Source organism: Neofelis nebulosa, chromosome 12 (assembly GCF_028018385.1).
Source record: "Neofelis nebulosa isolate mNeoNeb1 chromosome 12, mNeoNeb1.pri, whole genome shotgun sequence".
Classification (NCBI taxonomy): domain Eukaryota; kingdom Metazoa; phylum Chordata; class Mammalia; order Carnivora; family Felidae; genus Neofelis; species Neofelis nebulosa.
This window is the reverse complement of record NC_080793.1, coordinates 31,733,599-31,752,177: the sequence shown is the minus strand read 5'-3', so window position 1 is coordinate 31,752,177 and position 18,579 is coordinate 31,733,599. Positions and strand designations below refer to the sequence as shown.

The window sequence follows — 18,579 nt, the reverse complement described above, 5'->3', positions numbered from 1 at the left end:
GCTCTGGCAGACTGGCCCTACTCCTGGATTGAGTAGAGTCAGCAGACAGAAGATCCCAGCAGTGGAATATTTACAACATGTGAAGTATGAGGCAGGTGGAGTCACGAGTCTAACAGTTCCTGGTGATGTTTCTAAGAAGAGATAACAAGTGTGGCACCAGGGGTGGAACCAAAGAGAAGGGGAATCAGTGATAGGTGTCTGGGTCTCACTTGTGGGGATGTGGAGAACTAGGCAGGATTTCCAGTCACAAATGTGCATAGATCCTTGGGGCTGGGCCATATGAGGTAGTAGCCTAGAATACATGTTTCATGGGGGAACCCAGAAATCACAGCAGATGAAGTAGCAACAAGCATTAGGTTCAGTGTGGGTAAGATGAGTCCACAATTAAGAAAAGATTCCTGAAATCTATATCAGGCAGGGTCTCAGCAAGAAACACAGGGTACCCTCAAATGAAGATCATCTGAGGAGAACACCCGGGCTGGTCTGTGTGATTGTTAGAATGTAGCACAAGTGATGGTACGGTCTTCTGAGACTAGGTTATAAAAGACTGCAGCTTCTGTCTTGGGATCTCTCCTTCTCGCTGAGATCATTCTCAAGAAACTCTTGTACTGGGTGCATGAATGAAACGGGAAACATAAACATGACACCAGTCACCTGGCCCTTCCATTCTTCTACCTCTGGATCAGGGTAGTTGTGATTGGAGCTGAGACCTTTTATAGTTTCATCTACCACCACCACCCCTGCTCCCTATCCCCAAATTCTCATCCATGAAAGCAGAGTCGACGTCTTACTGGCCCCTCTCACCCAAGACAGTAATAATAGAAGTGCTGGAGAGGGAGCCTGGGGGCAGTCCTTGTTTCCTTTTTGGATGATGTCTTTTGAAGAGAAAAAGAACTCTAACCATTATTGTCTCAACTATTCATCCTACTTAGGTGAAAAGTTAAATAAATTAGAACATTATTCTGGCTAGATTAGGTTGGCCAGGACGACGCTATCCTCTGAATCAGACTGCACTTTGAGCCAAAATGCATCCTTTTTCTGAACCAGAAAAATCAGAATGGGCTTGATTTATATATTTCCAAGGAGATAAAAACTATCTGTAGAAACCTGTTTTGCCTTTCTCATCCAACTTCCAGTTTTAGATAATCACATATACAAAACCTTAAAAAATAGTATCTATTGACTTCATCATTTATGAGGAATACCAAGTGTCATGGTACTTGGGAGTCTTTTCCAAAGTCAACCTGTCAGTACATTTTTGGCTATGTATTTATTCACTCACTCTTTAAACACTTACTGAACATATACCACTTGCCTACTTTCATGAGTTACCAGGACCATAAAAAGAAATAAACCTCTGCCCTCGAATGGCTCACAACCAACCTAAGTGGGGGCAAGTCAGACATAAAAAGAGGACTTAACGTGTCAACCGTGACAATAAGATTATGGGGATGGTTTTATGATAGTTTTTTCTCAACCTTAAAAATATACAATTTCTAAATTTAAATTATACCCCCAATAAAGTCAAATAAACATTGGCTTCTTCCTCCCCCCCCCACTTTTTTTTTTTTTTTAGTATAGTTGACACACAAGGTATATTAGTTTCAGGTGTACCACATATACAGCGGAATATTACTCGGCCATGAAAAAGAATGAAATCTTGCCATTTGTGACAACCTCGATGGACCTAGAGAGCATTATGCTAAGTGAAATAAGTCAAACAGAGAAAGACAAATATCATATTATTTCACTTATATGTGGAATCTAAAAAACAAAACAAATAAACAAAAAGCAGAAACAGGCCCATAAATATAGAGAACAAGTTGATGGTGGCCAGAGGGGTAGGGGTGGGCATATGGGAAAAATGAGTGATAAGGAGAGGGAGATACAAGGCTTCCAGTTATGGATGAAGAAATCATGGGAATAAAAGGTACAGCATAGGCATGACATATTGTAATCCCCTTGTGTGGTGGTAAATGGTAGCTACACTTGTGAGCACAGCATAATGTATGGACTTGTTGAATCATTAAGTTTTGCCATAGTTTTTGATATTCATGGAAACATTTTGATCCTTATAATGATAAATCACTAGTTTAGCCCCTACCAAAAATGCTTGGCATTTTTACTGAACAAGAAAAGATTGCTATGTATATGAAATTTCTCCAAGAAGAAAAAATGATAAATCTATTCGTCTTATTAAGGTGGTATTTTAAAAAATTAAAATTATAGGTAGAACAATTCAAGTGGAAATGGTGTGTTTTGTAAGTATTAGAAAATATTAAGAGCAGAATTTATGCATATACTGCATCACCGCAGAGTTGTTACATTATTTCAGCAATATGTAACCTCATGGAATTAACTTTCATATAATTTTTTAAGAACTGAGACATCATAGAGGCACCCGGGTGACTCAGTTGGCTAAGTGTCTGACTTCAGCTCAGGTCATGATCTCACAGTTTGTGACTTGGAGCCCCACATCAGGCTCTGTGCTGACACATCAGAGCCTGGAACCTGCTTTGGATTCTGAGTCTCCCTCTCTCTCTGTCCCCTCCTGCACTCACACTCTGTCTCTCTCTCAAAAATAACTAAAACATTAAAGGAAGTTTGTTTTTGTTTTTGTTTTTGTTTTTTAAGAAAAAGAACCAAGACATCCCTATAGCATCTATAACTTTGGAGAGTTTTGTGCTCGAACATTGTATCTGTTACTGGCTTTTATTAATTCTAAAATTTTTTGTATTGAAACCATGTTTTGAACATCCAGTTCTATTTCATAGCTAGCTCTTTTTAAAAAATATAATTTTATACATAGTTGGGCAACAATACTGGGTTATTTTGCTGATATATGAGGTAAGGCCATTAGATGTGTTTGTTTGTTGGTGGATAGAGGTGCACAGTTTAGGGGTTGTCCACTAGGTAGGGGGATGAAAGCTACATCTAAAATCTGAATTTAAGGAACGCTGAAAATACCTGAATACAGGAGCCACTGACAATCTTACCATTAATTTCTCTCAAAACCATCTGCAGATGTGTGCATATTAATTGGCTTCGGGCATTCTGTTACCTAGGAGGAGTAACACATTAGATTGCTAAAATTAGAAGGAAGGCAAAAAAAAAAATAAATAAATAAAAGTGAAAAATGCAAAGCTTGATGAGCCAATGTAGGTGGGGTGTTGCAGCAGGAGCCCCTGACTGCTAAGTGGGAAGAGTCCTTCATCTCTGAGAGATGTGAGTGGCAAAAAGTGCTTGAGGCATATTACTGAAAAACAGTGCTGCCCCACACTTGCTGTCTAGATCTGAGTGTGGAGGGGTGAGGGTTGGGGTTAGTTACCATTCCCACTGCCACACAGTTTTACAGCATGCTTTTCATTTCATGGATTTGAATACATAAGTGAGCAGGGTGATGTGTGAGGGGGTGATGGAGGAAGCCAGAAGGAAAATAGGAAGGCAGTTTGGCTTTCATCTGTTTTATTTGTTTAAGCTTAGGGGAAAAATTTTCCTCAGCCTTTAAAAAAAAACCATAATAATGAAAATGTTAAAACAAAAATAATAATAGCTGCAAGTTACAGAGAGCTCGCTAAGCACTAAACACTGTTAAGTGTTTTATGTACATCATGCATTCATTGTTCCCTGTGCTTCCCCTAACCTCTCCAAACAGTAAAAATCTCTTCTAGAACTGCTGGTTCACCCTCTTACATAGCAGCACCATGAATGGATTCCACTTTATTTGCAATTCCAACTTGTAAAGTCTCCTTCACTCTTGACTTTGTTGGAGCTTTGAGATTGTGACACAGTGTCCCTGAGCATCAAAGGGAGTAGTGTCCCTATCCTCCTCACCCAAGGCCAGCCTTAGATAAAGGAGAGTGTGCTTCTTGGCCAAGCAGCCCTGGACACTTTACCATTGCAGGAAGAAGTTTCTAGTACCATCTCTATTGAGAGAATGGCAAAGTTGAGACCTCCACCTGCTCCAGCCCAGCCTCTCTGTTCCAGGTCCCACCCACTTCTTGGATTCAGAGCCCTCACTCACCTGGTGCTTATATAGTGCCAGTGTAGGGAGAATAGCCTTCCTGCCTCAGGGCTTTGCCAGTGCTAACACCCTGAAATTCCAGGGGACTGTGTTCAGTGCTCTGCCGGGAATGTGGTAACAAGACAGATCTGTCTTAAATGTCTTCCAAGAAGCCTGGTGCCAAGGGGGAAGGCCTGAGAAAAGCAGGCATAGAAGTAGGAGCCCCAAATATTGTGGGTGGTTCATTATAAAGACTGCTGCTTTTCAGGATAACCCGATCTCCTCCCCTACCTAGTGGATAGAGACTCAGACTCACTGGTCTTTTAGCAAAGAGATGCTGCAATTCTATTCCTTTGAAAGAGCTATTGAGAGAAGGAATCAGCCACTAACACTCAGGGCACTTTCACTTTTAAAGAACTTTCCCTTTCTCCCCTTCCTTCCTTCCTTTCTTCCTCCCTTCCTCCCTTCCTTCCTTCCTTCCTTCCTTCCTTCCTTCCTTCCTTCCTTCCTTCCTTCCTGTCTTCTCCTAAACTTTGCTTTTGTTGGTGGTATTTAGACATGCTGTTTTCTCTCCTCTGGGTGTGCTCTAGGGTTAGATCTAATTGTCCTGCTGTTCTAGTGTCACTTGGCATTATTTTTGGGAAGATGAATGAGACAGGGGTCAGAGTTCAGCAAGTAGGCATCTGCTCACTCAGGCTTCATAGAAATGCTCAGAGGTGATCTTTAATGAAAGCTTGGAAAAGACTTGCACAGAGTAGACTGTCTTCTGTCCCTCCAAAGCTGGGATGACCAAAATGTAGTCCTTTTCTGGAGAGACCAAAAATGAATAAACAGGAGGTAATAATATATTTATAAGGAGTTCCCTGCTTGGGATGTCTTTTCTTCTGTAGGAGAGAAAGGGGGGGGGGGGATTAAACAGGAAGGAGGTTGAAAATGGAAGCTCTTGAATGGGTCCTAACCAACTGGCTTGTTTTGCTCTTAGAACAGTCTCACCCAAGAAGAGTTTCCACTCCACCCGCAAAGCCTCTCACCCAGCCTCTCCCCTGGCCTCAGGTTACCGTGCCATGGCCCTAGAGGGCTCAGGTTCTCTCACTGGACTCTCTTCGTGTTGACACTTCTTCCACTTTACCAAGTAGCCAGAATTCCCACTCAGGAAGAATGCTTTGGCACTGGAGGCAAGGGGGACAATGGATCTATTGTTCTTTTGGCCTTCTTGAATAGGGCAAATGTCTCCTCCTTCTAGCCTTATCACCAACGGAGGCTGAATATGGAGCCCTAGGAGACTCATCCTCCTACCCCCTGCTTTGTTCTTTGGAAGAGGGTTTTTGTGTACCTTCCCTGCCCTGGCCCCATCAAACCTGTTTTGGGACTCGAATAGACAGTTGCCTTTTTCTGCTCTTCAGAGTGAAGTTGGGAGGGGAAGGAAGAAGCACAGACCTGGAAACTCATTTCAGTTCAGGGTGCGACCTGCTGCCTGTGGTTCCTTCTGGACCTCGGGGGAGACCACCACGGTCCCCCGCGGCACAGAGGCAGGAGAGCGCTGCCAGGAACCCCGGCGCAAGCACTGCACACACTCGGAGACGAGAACCCGGCGTTAGCGGTTCCTGAAGCGGTCTCCGAGGATGGGTCGGGATCCCGCCACCGGCTTCCCGCACCGCAGGCGCAGGGAGTTCCCGCGAACCGCGCACCTTTGCGGTCGGGTTTCCCGGCTGCCTTCCGGGAACCCCGCCGAGCCCCCTGCTGCTCGGGTGGGCGCAGTCTTGCCCGCTTCAACCCGCAGCTCGCTCGCCTCCCTCTGCCAGCGCTCTGGAGTGAGCGCTCGATGTCCCTCTCTGAGCATGCGCAGCCCGGTGCCCTCCACCCCCCCCCCCCCCCGCTACCCCCTCCCCGCCAGCCTTTTGCTCCTTCCTTTCATTAAACAAACAGGAGATCCTGAAACCTGGACCCTCTGCTAGCGGCAGCGCGAAGAGGAGGCGGAGGAGGAGGCAGAGCGCGGGATGTGCGCAGAGGAGGATCTGTGATCCCGCGCCCCCCCCCCACGCGTGCGCGCACACACTCACACACCCGCACTCACACACACATACACACACACTCGCACAAACACACACTCGTACACGCCCGCGCCGCGCGCTCTCTCTCCCACGCAGGCGGAATGCAGCAGAGCCTGGGGAGCGTGTCTCCGGCCGCCGACTGAATGCACCTCGCCTCCAGCAGCGGGACTGCCCAGTAGGGCGCGCGGGAGGACGCTCCGCCACGAGAGGTGAGTGGGGCGCCCGCAGCCTCAGGCGGCTCCGGGACGCCGGGGCGTCGGGGGCCAGGCTCCCCGCCGGACTCGGCGGAGCAGGTGGCCCAAACCCGTCTTGCGGGTTTCCAGGTGCAGAAGAAGGCGGCGCCCGGGACGTGCAGGGGGAGAGGGCGACCCCGGGAAGGGTCGCCTCCTGCGAGGTGTCAGATGGACCCAGCAGAAAGCTACACCCTCCCTGCTCGTAAACTTTCCTCCCCTGTCATTTGGGAAACGTGGAGACAAAGGGGGCGTGGAGGCTCCCTCCGTCCGGTTCCACCCTCCTGGCTGCCTTCGTGGCTGCGACGGGAGCCGGCGTGCGGGCGGGGGCGCCCTGCAGGTAGCTGGTGCCAAGTCCTCCAGCCCGGGCGGGGGTTGGGATTTCTCACCCCGGCTGTAAGCGTCGCCTTTGATTTCCCCTCAGGCGTGGGCACCTGTCATCCCGCCCCAACCACGCACCCTAGGCGCATCGTAGTGTATGTGTGGCGGGTGTACACCTGGAGAACTGCAGGGGTAGCCTTTGCCTTTCCCACTCAGCGCCAGTGCCAGAGGCGCCGGGGTGAGGCTCGGGTCAGTGCGGGATTGAATGATGAGTTACTGAAAGGCTTGCCATAATCACCTCCTGGAAACGCCGGGCGCCGGGATCTCTCCTCCCCCGGGAAGGTGCTGTCTTCACGCACACCAAGGCGGCGGCACTGGGAGCTGGGTTGGGGCTGCGGTGGCGGCTGCTGCAGCTGGAGGAGGCTGGGGCTTTATTTTTGCCCTGGGGTTTTATGACACACACACAGGTGGAATATGTGGAGGATTCTGGGTTATTTTTCTTTGTGGGGGCTATCGTTTTCCCTTTTAACCTCTTTCGTGGGAGAGATTCTTTGCAGTTTGGTAATCTGGCTGGTGGAAAGACACCGTTCTGAGTATCTCTTAGGTCCCGGGGAAGAGGTCCTCAGAAAAAGGATTTCCTAAAAATGCCAGCCCGGTTGGGGCGGGGCCTCAGAGCGCAGAGCGCGGGCCGGCACCTGGGAATCGCCTCAAATCTAATGGCCCTTTGAAACAGCAGAGACTGAGTCAGCGTTTGAGGAGTCCAGGACTGGGACAAAGGGGACTGAAAGAGTGACAGACGATGGCTATTTAGGAGAGGAGTGACTAGAAGCTAATTAAGGCAGGAAGAGGTCCAGTGTGAGGCAAGGTACTCTGCCGGCTTCACTGAATTCATATACCCCTTCTACTTCTATGGATGGTGGCTTCCCCCCGCCCCCCCCCCGCCCCCTCATGGATGGGACTCTAATATGGAGATTTCTGGAATGTCACATCTGGAGTAAAAAAGACTTGGTTATTCCTGCGCTAACCTTTAGCACAATCACAAGTTAGGTCTTTGAGTCTAGAGAGTGCCATGTGTGAAAGTTTCTCCATCTTGACCTTTTGTTTCTATCTGGGAGGTGGGATGTGTGGACAGGTATAGTTTTTGTTCCTCTGTACTCCAAAAGCCTTGGAAGAGGAGAGTGTGGGGAACCTGGAAGCCAAGCTGATGCTGACAGAAGAAAACACTAGAAGCTCAGATCCAGAACTTGAGACTATGAGTTGTCAGAGAGTTCTGGTGGAGGCCATGTCTCTGCTGCTCTGGGGACCTTTTTAAATTTTTATTTTTAACATTTTGTAGCTTCTTTGAAGTGGAAGAGAGCATAATATACATGAAACTAATTGAGCAAATTCACAGATAAAAGAGATTTTGACTCACAAGTCAACATAGCCAAAGGTGAAGAAGTTTTTGAGAAAGCAAAAAAAAAAAAAAAAAAAAAAAGCGGGGATGCATACATATTATTAAAGAAAGGGATGCATCCATATTATTAAAACAGTTTTGCTTTTATGATTTTTTAAAAAAGTTTTTATTCAAATTCCAGTCAGTTAACATACAGTGTAATATTAATTTAGGGTGTACAATATAGTGATTCAACACTTCCATACAGCTTTTATGATTTTTAAAAAGCATTTAGTGAGATAAAAATCTGAAAGCTTTTTATTTCCTAAAACAACTAGTGAAGAAAAGACCTCTCCAGAAATATTTTCAAGTTGATATTGGCATGAAGGGGGTTTAAATGTAATTATCAGCATATGTCCTTTTTATTTCACAGTGAACATTCTCATTTTCTTTGCAAAACTTGGCAAGGAAAGATTTAAATTTTTTTTTTTTGCTTTTTTACTAGGGTTCTATTTTCTCTCTTTATGATATATTTCCTCTTCCTACCTCTGCAACCTCAGTTCATTTTGATTATATTCAGATTCTATTTACAAGCATTTATTGACCACCTATCCCATATTTAGCATTGGAAGTCATATAAAAATATATAACATAGTTCTGGGCCTCAAAGAGTTTATGATCTAGTTGTTAAGATTAACACACATGAAATAATGAGGGAGTAGGATACCTCTATACTACTACACAGTGAGTTCTTAACATGTATGCTGTATACTCAATCCTCCCTCCTGGATTTTCTCAACATTTAGAAAATACACATCAGCACTTCTTATGTACTGGAGGCTGGGGGCAAAAAAGACTACAAGGAAGTAAAAAATAGTCCCAGCTTTCAAGGCAGGGGAAATAGGCAATTAGCTAACTATGGTGCAGTCTGTTTAACTGTTATAATTATAGGGTAAATAGAGTACCAGGAGTATACAGTGTGTGTTTGTTTGTTTTTCCCCTTGGGTGACTTGAGATATTTTTGAAAATGAATGGTCTTCTACCAGGTAGGAAAGGATAGGAAGGACATTCCAGGCAGAGGAAATGTGTGAAAGTGCCTGATGAGTTAGGGTAACTGTAAACCGTCCCAAGTGGCTAGAGCACAGGGTGCTGGAGTATGAATACAGAGATGAACAGCAGCTGGGTGACATTAATTGACAACTAATTCTGTGTTTGGATACAGATATGCCCAGGATGCTATGAAAGCACAAAAGGAGGGCATCCACCTAAGGAGGCCGAGAAGATCAAGAAGGTTTCTTTGGGAGGTTGAGGTGAGCTGAGTCTTGAAGGACAAGGAGAAAAGAAGGGCTTTCCAGGCAGGAAAAACTATGTGAGAACTGGAAGTAGTTCTGTGTGGCTGCAGCAAGAGAAGTGGGTTCTTGGCTCCATGGAGTGGCCAACCAGCAGGCCAGACATCAAGTGTGAATGGAAATATCCCAAGCCAAAGAGCTTCAGTTTTATCCAAAAGGCTAGGAGAGAGTTCAAAGGAAAGTTTGAGACATGATCAGATTTCCATGCGAGAAAGATGCTTGTGACCACAATGTGGAGGATGGATTGGAGGCGGTGAGACTGGAGGCAGGGAGCGTATTGTGGAAATGACGAGGATGGTGGCAATAGGGGTGGAGAGGAAGAGATGCTCTCTGGGAGGCAAGTGAAAAAAGTAAATCCTGCTCATCTGAGGAAGAGCCTCCTGCCGCGTGCACCCATGCTCCCCTTCACTTCCCCAGCACTCACTTGTGTGGCTCTCCTTCCTGTATTTTGAGGGAAAGGTATTCACAACTGCATCTCCAGCATTCATCACAGTCTTGGTACAGAGTAGGGGTCATTAAATATTTGTTGAATGAAAGATTAAATCAGTGAATGAGAAAGCTGGTCATGAGGTGATTTTTTTTTTTTTTTTGCATTAGAATAGTAGAAGCTAAATCATGACTTCCATTTCCCCAAGGTGATCATCCTTTGGGAGGTCAGTGACAAAATGATCCAGGGAGACTACCTCTCTAAAGAACTTTCCTATGAAGTGCCAATAAAAAGTGGCATTGTGACATCACACTTTTTATGTTTAAGATAGTATAGCATCAGCCCATCTTGGAAGCAATGGCACTTAGCATAGTTCCTGATTCATAGTAGGCTGGCAGTGAATGTGAATTCCCCTTTCCTTCCCCCTTACTTGTCAGAATTTGCTGACTTCATGTGGTATGCTCAAACTTTTCAGATAGTCTGGAGCTAGGGAGTTTGTAAGGCACAGGGTCTCATTTAAAGAGCTCATAGCATCTTGGCATCCTGGGAGGAGGGCCAGACAACCCATGTTCTAACCATGCAGCCCTAGGAAATGGGTCCCTTACTGAACCAAACCCAAGCATATTGAGCGCCAATCTTAAAATCCCAATAAGAGATATCAGAACAGATAAAAACGTGACAATTTGTTTTCAGTTGACTGTAGGAGGTGAAAGAGAAGGAGTATCAAAGATAGCATTTTTGTTTGACCTTTGGGTGGGTGGTGGCAGAAGAATGGGGAGAGAGGTTAGCTCAGAAAAGTGAAAGGCGTAATGCCACGTTGTGGAAATTGATTTTGGGGTGGCACTGGAACATCCTGGAAAGCACATAGTACAGATCCCAGGGTGTAGTGATTTCACAGTAAATGCCAACTATTGTTTTTATTTTTTATTATTTATTTTATTTTATTTTATTTTATTTGAGAGTGAGAGAGCATGAGTGGGGGAGAGGGGCAGAGGGAGAGAGAGAGAGAATTTCAGGCATGCTCCATCCTCAGCGCAGAGCCCAATGCGAGGATTGATCCCACAACCCTGGGATCCTGGCCCGAGCCGAAATCAAGAGTCAGATGTGCAACCAACAGAGTCACCCTGGCCTCCCAGCTATTATTTTTATTAAGGGAGGATGGAGAGAGCAGGAGATCATAGAGCCAGAGTAAGTCTCCGCATTTAGCAAAATTTAGGGATGCGGGAGAGCAACAAGTACCATAGACAGTTCTGTAGCTTGTCCAAAGTTACCAAGCTAGTACGTGGCAGAATCAGGTCTAATTTTTTTCTTTTGAAAGAGAGAGAAAGAGGGCACAAGTGAGTGAGGGGGGGAGAGAGAGAGAGAGGGAGAGAGAGAGGGAAGTGGGGCTCATCTGAAGCAGGGCTCGTGTTTTACCCAAAACGGGGTTCATGTTCACCTGAAGCAGGGCTCGAGCTCACCTGATGTAGGACTCAAACTCACAAACTGTGAGATCATGACCTGAGCCAAAGTCAGATGCTTTACGACTGAGCCACCCAGGTGCCCTAAATTTTAATAATCCTACAAAGTGTCTCTCCTCATCAAGTATGTAAATTACCAGGATGATTTTAAGTGCAGAGACGTTGAAAAGATTGAAAGTAGGGAACTGAAAAAAGACGATGAAAAGGGGTTCACTGTGACCATTAGGAAAGCAGTGTTAGTACAGCAGTGTGTTCAGAAGCCATATTTCTGGGCTTGAGTGGGGAACGGGAGGTAAGAAGATCCAGGCAAGGTGAACCTATCAGTCATTTATGAAGTCTGGTGGGGGAAGAATTATGGGGCCAAAGGGAGAAGGAGCAGTGAACCTCAAATGCAGTTTTTATCGAGGGGGAGCTGGCGAGGGGAGCTGGTGTCCAATGAGAACAAAAGGTGTGGGAAATGAGAGCAAGAGAGGAGAGAAGGAAGGACACCTCTTTCTACGAACATAAGAGGATGGATTTGAGGAGGGATGTAGAATGTGCTCTCCTTCCCCATAACTAAATGACTGAGGTGCTTGCTACAGCCCAGAGAATCCAGATCCTTGAGTGTCGTACTCTAAGGGTGTCACTTGGCCGCACAGGATGATGAACTTGTTTAGGTAGCAAGGTGGCTGAGAGTACAGACTTGGGAGTCAGACAGGCTGTTTTGAATTTTCGCTCAGCCCCTCAACTGTGTGACTTTGGGCACATAGTTTACTTCTTGGTGCTTCAAATTACACTTGTCTGTAAGGTGTCTATAACCATCTTGACCCATCACATAGAATTGCGGGAATTAGTTAATATTTGTAAAGCCAGGCATAGAGTAAGTGCTCAACATATAGTAGGTATTGTGTGTGACTACAGTGAGGTTACAAACATAAAGCTTTGACGTTATTAGTGATGGTGTGCTTTGGCGCTCATTAAAAAAAAATTATTTGGGTTGGGTTATAAAGTAGTTGGCTCTAATCCTGTCTTCCTAAGTGCCGGAATTAAATCAGCAGACACAAATTTGGCAACAACAGAGCAGCTCCACCTGTCATAAGCCTAGGTGGAGTAGCTGCGTGCTGGGGGTGTCTGCCCAGCACATTTGCCTACTTGCCTTGTTCTCGTGCCTGTCTGGGAAAGATGAAAGTTTGTTTGCCTCAGGCTGATCCCAGCCTTCTTCAGGCTCACAGGCATCACACAACAGCGACGTAGCTGTTTAGCAAATTGTTTGCAAGGAAGTGACTACGTATATTAATTATAGCACCTCTTTGGTACTGAGGGTGTAAACTCTAAATATCTCAGATGTGAGATTTCCAATAATCCTTGGGAATTAAAAGCCTCCCTTCTTTATGGAAAAGTTCATGGTGTGTTCTAAAACAGCATCCCAGTGGAAATGGAAGCCCTGCTATCTAGCTAATTTGCAGCAGAGCAGTGCCTGGAACCCGGGTCTGACCATAACCCAGCACTCTTTGCATTACACTCTTCATTATATTCTTACACTGTCCTATACTGGCTTGTACTTTCATTACTGCTCTGTAATCAAAGACTGGTTTTTGTTTGTTTCATCCACCCCATTTATACTAAATACCACCCATACTACACTTAAGGTTCTCCAGCCAAATTTTTCTTTGTTACCTTCAGGTCTTTGGCCATGTTGTTCTCCTTTTCTGCAACTCCATCCTTGCCTTCCCTGCCTAACTCCTTTAGTCCTTTAGGACAGAATCTCTTCCTAGGGAAGGTGGTCCTGGCCTTTTAGCACTAGGGTTGGCTTCCCTTTCCATGTGTTTCTGTAGCCCTTAACTTTGTATTTTCATCACCTAACATAGCACTTGTAACATAGTAATTGCTCAGTAAACATTTTGGATTGGATGGCTGGCGCAGTGAATGAATCTTGTCCTTGTGAGTCATTGCTGATGCTCCAATAATGAAGCTTCATGTTATAGAAAACCATAGAATTTGCAAGTTCACAGTGTTGCTGAAAGGTTTCTAATCAGACTTCCAAGTGAAACAAGATGAGGAAACTGAGAACCAGAGAGGTTCAGTGACTCATCTGAGGCCATGTAGCTAAGTAATGTGAGGACTGGGACCAGAACGCCAGTTACTGATTTCAGATACAGGGCCTACCCAAGGCCTGGATTAGGGTGAGCTGAGGGGGACAGGGTTATGCAAGTGCATGGTCTATTCCTATCTTTGTTTAAAATGTTGATGTTTTGTTCGTCATGGAATTTTTTTGCATATATTGCAATTAAAAATTTTTATTAGTGTTTATTTATTTTTTAGAGAGAGACAGACTGCAAGTGTGGGGGAGGGAAGAGAGAGAGGGAGACACAGAATCCGAAGCAGGCTCCAGACTCTGAGATGTCAGCACAGATCCTGACGTGGGGCTCAAACTCATGAACCATGAGATCATGACCTGAGCCAAAGTTGGACGCTCAACCGACTGAGCCACCCAGGCACCCCATATTTTTTTTAAAATTGCATTAAAATATTGTTTATCTTGGTTACTGAATTTTTTGGCTCCCCTCTCAATTTTGTCCTCAATGCAAGTGCCCTACTGGCCTCACCCTGGTTTCAGCTCTGCCCTTCCACAAAGTAAGAGAGAGAATATTTCATAGCCTTCCAACACTAGTGTAAGAATGTAGTTACACTTTGTATGGCATGGGCCCTAATTGAAAATATCAAAGGAAACACCACTCAACATGGTGGTGGGAGCTGTTAATAAACATTTTATGGCCTGGCTGATCTGCTAATTAGTAAGCATTACATTCACAGTATAAAGCTCGGCCAAAAGGAAAAAATGAAGTTTGAATAAAAGCTCTATCTACCTATCATCTGTCTGTCTCAGGGCTAAGGACAATGTGAAGATTATCTTCATTTATAAGTTTATGTTGTTGTTAATATATGTCTATATTTTTGAATTTTTCAAAGACCGAAGATGGAAAAAAGAAAATTATTCTACCCATTAGCTTGGCTGGTTTTGGCTTATGGTACTGCTGGCCTGTTTTGAAGATTTGAGGTCAGAAGGTTAAAAACAAAAAAACAAAGCAAAAAAACCCCTTGGCCATTTCTGCCAAAAAATTAGGAAAGGAAGGAAAAGAACTATTAATAGAGATGAGAAAAAGAATTAAAGGGAGGAAATTTTGAGGAGATATCTACTAAGTACCATGCAAGGCACTACCATGGAGTATAGAAGAGGCTTTACATATATTATTTCATTAGTTTCTTCATGCAGGACTAGATATTAGTATCTCATTTGACAGCTGAGCAAAGGCCAGTTAGCTTTCCTAAGCTTTCAAAGCGATAGCTGGATCCAAACATAGGTCTGAGTTCAAGGCCTGTGCTCATTCACTTCATCCTGATTCTCAAAGACTTGGGGTGAGAGATCACCCCACCCCCTTCCGCCATCATCAGGGCCTCGGGGCGCAGGCCTTCGGCAGCTTGTCTGGATTCACTGGATAGAAGTCAGCAGTCAGCCCCTCCCTGCGTTATTTCCTCCGTCTATGGTACATTTATCTTTTTCCATTCATCAATAGCAACAGAAAGCAGAGATGCATATGCACAGGAAATAAATTCCCCTCTTTGTGTGAATGTCATAAATTTTTACATGACGTGAAAACACATATTTCATATTGCCTCCATTATGTCAGAAGGGGCTTTTTCTTTGGGCATTATGGCATCAAGTGTTCTAGAAATGCTCACAGACACAGACTGAAGAAAAGGCGATCATAATTACTGGAGCAAATCCGTCACAATGAGGGGTAATGTATTTGCACAGCTGATGGTCAAGGGTTTCTGGGGTGCTCTTTTTATTGATGTTTCTGATGAATAGCATGGAGCAGTGACCCCCACTCCCAACGTTTTAAATTCAATGAAATCCATACTCAAGTGGAATCGGATATAATTAACAAGAAATGAAATCTGGTCGAGAGTAATGCTGTTCAGCTCAGAGCTCTACAAGCTGAGCATGCTTTATCGTTATTCCCATCTTCCAGCCTTTGCTGGCTATTGCTTCCAGGCAAACCCACACACTAAAATGCTCTAATAATCAGCCCACAGCCTTCTCTCCTGGGGGTCACAGGAACTGAAAGAAAAAAAAAAAGTAAGACCTTTTCATTCACACTTGTGTTAACTGGAAAAAAACATTCTGTGTGTGTGTGTGTGTGTGTGTGTGTGTGTGTGTGTGTGTGTTTTCCTGCAGTGTGAAAAGCAAGGCAGCATCTCTAGGTTTGAGAAAATCTTTTGGGTTTAGTTTTTAACATAGGCTGACATGTAAAATGTGACACAAGCAGTTCCTGGCCAGATTAGTTTGGAACAATTAGAGTATTTTAGCAATCTAAAACGTAAACAATTATATATGTACTATAATGTTATACAAAATGCAGATGTAATGAAGTGCATGGCATGGAAAGTAAAAATCAGTCTTATTTCTACTCCAATCTCTTTTCCAGAAAAACACTGTCAATTGTTTAGTGTATGAGCCCCCAACATTTTTGGTCCATTAACATTTACATATGTTGTTCTTTTTTTCTCATTTTTTTAAAGGTGAGATTATACTTTACATACTATTTTGCCATTTAATTTTAGTTATGATTCTAAACAAAAGCACATTTTAGGTTAGTAAGCATCTGGTAAATAGTACTGTTGTGCGCGAAGGGTGAGTGCCACTTTCCATCCTAAAATAGAGCTCCTCTGACATAGCCTAGGGTTCTTTGGCCATTTGTCTGCATGTATATTTTGTAGATACAGTCAGTGAGCAGATATTTTCTTAGCTCCTTCTAGGAGCCACCTACTCTACCATGAGCTTTTCTTCTATCTAGCAAGAGATAAAATAATGAGGTGACTTAATTGGAACTTAATGAATGGCAACAGCTGTAAATTCTCCTTGATTCACACAATTGCTGGAAGGGATAGTCTATTCCAATTGTCTTATTTTTATTTTTAGATGAGAAAAGGGTCTGTTGAGGTTCACCGACTTCTCCAGGGTCCCACAGCGATTGGAGAGGCTGGCATGACAAGCTGGTTTCTAGCCTAGAAAGGCAGTGCCGCTTCCATTATACCTGACTGCAAAACAACCCTCACATCTGGAAGAGGGAACAAGGGAACTCACTTCATAAACACTAGCTTGAGCAATGAATCCCTAGCAAATTGTGCCTCATGCTTTCTGTAAATATTCTCACCTACAAGCTGCTGCTGAGACTGTATCCCTATCCTCACTCCCCTCTGCCCATGTAACCACTGCTCAAGCTCTACCTTCTCCTCCCTGGCCTGATATTCTCCCACTTTACTAACACTTTGAAGTTTGGCAACATCTGACCCTAACATTGAGGTGAGATGGTACCATGTTCCTAGGGAGCGTATTCTTCTATAAACATTTTAGCAGAGATTAATTTTTCAGTTTCATTTCTTGCCATCTTGAACCTTAACGAATGAGTTCCAAAATAAGTAAATTTTACCTGCCAACTTTAATCAAGGCAGGAACTCTTCCTTATAGTAAGTGATGATTTTTTCTTCATAATGGGAGCATCAGTAAAACTCTGATTCTTAAATACTCCAATTATTTTTCATTGCTATGGAGGCAGGCTCCTGTGGTGGGCCAATAGCTTGGGCTGTGCAGACAGAGGGAGCTGGGTTCCAGTCCCAGCTCTGCCATTCACTGGCATTGTGATGTCAGGCCCCTCCCTTTGTCCTTCAAAGACTCAGGTCTCTCCTCTGTGAGATGGGGGCAATAAAAGCACCTTGCTGCCCTGGAAGAGATTTTGTAAGGAATAAATAAATTACTTGCCACTAACATAGAGTTTAGAACATAATAAGGGCTAAGGACATTGTAGCTACTATTATTCATTATTTATTACACGTACATGATTGAATAGTCCTCAGAACCACCTGGATATCAAGCTTTAAAATCCTGGGTTGTCCCATTTTCTTCCACAACACTTTAACCTCCATTTGTTTGTTTGTTTGTTTGTTTGTTTGGAAATTAAGACTTAAACCAAGAAGCTAAAAATATACATCATTAGATAACCCCTAAACTTTGTCAGGTCTTCATCAGAATATCACCTTCAGTCACTCCTGACCCAAGAACCATAGAATTCAGAAGCATAGCAAGGGGTGGGAAAATAGAAGGGTTTGAGCAATACATCAAAGCTCTGCTTTAAAGAATAAATCTCAGCCCTCGTTCTCTGCATCTTTCTACTTTGATAGAAATGCTTGGGAATTGATGAAAATGTATGCCTTTCTCAAACACGAAGATAACATTTTTAAACACTACTGGTTAAATACATACTATAAGTCTCATTTTCCTTTGTTTACTGCTAGGTTACCTAGATGTAGACATGTATATAGAATCCCAGTCACTCACTCAGTGCTGGGGTCTCCCCTTTCATACCACATGACAAGAAGCTACCTGGCCTCTCCCTGTCAGCATTCCTTCTCCTTGAGAGTGACCATAATGGATGTACTCAAGATTAAGGCTGATTGGATCTGAGTCTGTGTTGGCCAGGATTCAGAGAGCTGGTGCAGAGAAGGTAACCTTGATGTGCATGAAAAAACTCAAACATACTTTTACCTCAGGATTTTGTACTTGCTGTTAGCTCAGTCTAGAGTGCCTGCTTTGCAAAAATCTACATCTCTCACCCTTACCACTTTATACATCATGTCTTCATCATGTAGGACCTCCCTGGTCCATCTTTAAGTCTTTAGTCTGCTTTGTGATCTTCCTCCTTTTACTAAAATGTAAGCAAGATGATAGAATCTATATGTCTTTTCCCTTTTTACATCCCCAAGGCCTAGAAGAGTACCTGTCACACTCTATAACTTTAATTGAAATTTATTGAATAAATGAGTTAATTAAAATGTAAAGAATAATTGGCATCTTGAGAGTGGATCTAGGAAACCTGTGGAAATCACTAAATCCAAAAGGCAGAAGATGAGACAAAAAAATCTAAAAATGTGAGATAGCTCCAGAGATCTGCTGGGCAGATCTGGGAATGCATGTTGGTAACAAGACCCGAGGCGGGGTAGTGGTGGTCACTGAGGATTGCTCTAATTGAGGTAGAGGTGTCTCAGTTAAGCGACTCTCAGACACATGGGGTGCTGGTGGGTAGGACACATACCAGCAAACTTACTTCTGCAGAAGAGTCCATTTTACAGTGGACAACTTGAAACTTTAAAACATTCTTCCAGATTGAGCCACATTTGGCCTCTTCTCTAGCTATATGGGGCCAGATGGCCAGATTTAGGGGCGCAACTCATGAAAAAGATAAAATTAAATAGTGAGCAAAGAAGCCAAATTTCATTTTATAAAGACTTATTTATATAGTGCTCCAATGAAATGAGCAAATTA

At 43.9% G+C, this 18,579-nt stretch overlaps 1 protein-coding gene and 1 long non-coding RNA gene across 4 annotated transcripts in view; one reads left to right on the top strand and one right to left on the bottom strand.

Annotated features, from left to right (window-relative positions):
* Nucleotides 1–18,579, top strand: part of PLPPR1 (phospholipid phosphatase related 1) — a 327,119-nt gene that overhangs the window by 39,673 nt on the left and 268,867 nt on the right. Inside the window, exons 1-2 of one of the 3 annotated variants that reach the window (XM_058694747.1) lie at nt 5,908–6,263; nt 9,203–9,290. The exons of 1 other annotated variant lie outside the window; for it this stretch is intronic. The gene's annotated coding sequence lies outside the window, so the exon portion shown is untranslated. Of the gene's footprint in view, nt 1–5,907; nt 6,264–9,202; nt 9,291–18,579 lie in introns of those variants that run through there. One more of the 3 variants, XM_058694744.1, reaches the window with a different exon arrangement.
* On the bottom strand, nt 15,119–16,924 carry LOC131491594 (uncharacterized). The gene is made up of 2 exons (XR_009251537.1): nt 16,691–16,924; nt 15,119–15,318 (listed from the first exon to the last, which is right to left on the bottom strand). It is a non-coding gene; the product is annotated as an uncharacterized LOC131491594 (long non-coding RNA).